Genomic DNA, 2,302 nt, shown 5'->3' on the forward strand with positions numbered 1-2,302 from the left:
TAAAGGTTTTAATACTGTAACATAACTGGTTTTTACTCATTATTTAAAAAAGAAAATGTCACGGTCGAAACACTGCAACTTCAATGAGGACAACAGTACCACAGTTATGAAATATTTTATTATCAAATATGAGTTTTCCAATACTGTAGTAAATATTTTCAAGCCATTTTAGGTCAAATATTCTAGGATGGAAATGCAAATAAAAACCTCTGCTCTAATTACACTACTTATACTATTATAAAACACATTCTGTAGGATGAAAATTACCACAGTGAGGTCATTTCCTTTAGGCCCCATATTAACAAGGTTCCTACAGGTCTGGAAAAAATATTTTGGTCATTTACAGGTCTTGATAAGTTTGGAAAAGTATGGAAAAATGTTGTGCTGTCCTGATATACATACAACTACACATTTTCTGTGGCTTTAGACCCTCGTCATCTCACGTACACTACCAGTCAATCTTTATTTTACTATTTTCCACATTTTAGAATAACAGTAAAGACATCATCAACTATGAAATAACACAAATGGAATTATGCAGTGACCAAAAAAAGTGTTATATCAAAACTATCTTACATTTTAGATTCTTTAAAGTAGCCGCCCTCTGCCTTGATGGAACAGCAAAGGCTTTGGAAAGAAATTCATACATAGGATCAACTTCACTATTTATATTTATCTAAGAAACTAATTTCAAGCATTTAAGCAGAAGCCTTTAGATCAAAATGGCTTTAAGAGAATGAAAAACACAGCACATTCAATCAGGTGTGTCCAAACATTTGACTGGTAGTGTATTCTGATATTTTTTGCTGTGAAGAGTTGGACTATCAGCGTAAATCATACTGAACACCAAAAACTTCAATCAAATCAAGAAATTAGACTGGTAAAAGTGTGGAATTTTGAAATTGACACAGTGTAGGAACGCTGTATTAAACACCAACTCCCTGTCAGTGAAATGGGACGTCCCGCCCCGGCTCCCCTCTGCTGTTCCCTCCCCCCCCCCCCCCCCCCTCTGCCAGGAGAAAGGATGGTACGTTCCTCAGTCCAGCAGGACCCCAGGGCCCCGAGTGACCGCCGGCGCCGCACTTCCACCTTCCAGCCTCTAGAGGGAGCACTGACCTCTTGTCCTCCACGTCAAAGGTTCAACAACCATGTCCTCCTGTCGCTCCACCCCCTCCTGCCCCCCCAGAGCTGCTCAACAGGGGGTGAGGTTGCTCCTTATTGCTTCCCCGCCCACTTCCCTGACCGTAGCCAATAGGGAAATGGCAGAACTGACAACAGATCACATTTATAGGTAAATTCACCCCGACCCAAGCTGGCTCTATGTTCTCTGCCGCGGCTTTAAATGCCTATCCGGGACGGCTGGACTGTGTGTGTGAGTGTGCTCCTCTATAGCTGGGCTCTGTGTAGTAAGGGGCAGTCCTCTCTCTCTCTCTCTCCCCTCTCTCTCTCTCCTCCAGTGTGTCTCCTCCCTCGTTTCTGACTGACCGTCCATTTCAGTTCTCACAGTAGCACAGCTCTTCTTGGCCCGCAGCAGCTCCATTATAAAACCCCTTTACGAGGACATGCATAACTTCTCGCTCGCTAATTGGTGCCTGGAATGGTACACAAAAAAAAACTTAAATCATAGAGTCTGTAGACCAAAGTTTATTTTTAGGCTATATTTAGAAGCTGCCATGCCAGATTTTTTTATGATTGACCCAGAATATATAAGGACATTATAGAGAATTAGAGAGATCTGTGTTACTTTCATGCGTGTTATTTTAATCACATTAATGGGGATACATTCACATCCAGGCGTAAAAATATATGTGGGTCTTTAGTCTGAAGCAGCATTTCTTCACCCATGGGTATGGACACAAAATGGGTTGTGGCTCTGCTTCTGGTGGGATGAATTTATTTTTTAACTGAAATGTATCAGCTTTCAAAATGCTCTATGATTTTTCCTAGACCCAATTTCTGCACAAACCAGTGTTGTAAGACTTTCAAGATCATACAAGGATATAGTTGTTATTATTATATTTCCCCCCTTCAACTGACAACTTGTTGACCTTCTCTTAGTTAATGATCCTGGGTGTTAGGGTGAGGCCAAATCTATGGCAGAAAAGGTTTGAAAACTGGGTTAATACTTTAGAATTCTTTCCCTAAATTCTCCATAACTCCATTGCAAGGCAGTGATAGATTACATAATAAACCAGGAGTGCAGTCACGGCGAAACGAATAAGTAGGACTAAGACAGACGAGATGAAGGTTAAGCATCACTTTTCCTGCTACAGACTTGTGTTCGGTGCCAAGTGTGCCAGTG

This window comes from Centroberyx affinis, unplaced genomic scaffold (genome assembly GCF_046629955.1).
Source record: "Centroberyx affinis isolate AG114_WGS23_722 - 3 ecotype Tasmania unplaced genomic scaffold, CSIRO-AGI_Caff_v1 ptg002192l_1, whole genome shotgun sequence".
NCBI lineage: Eukaryota > Metazoa > Chordata > Actinopteri > Beryciformes > Berycidae > Centroberyx > Centroberyx affinis.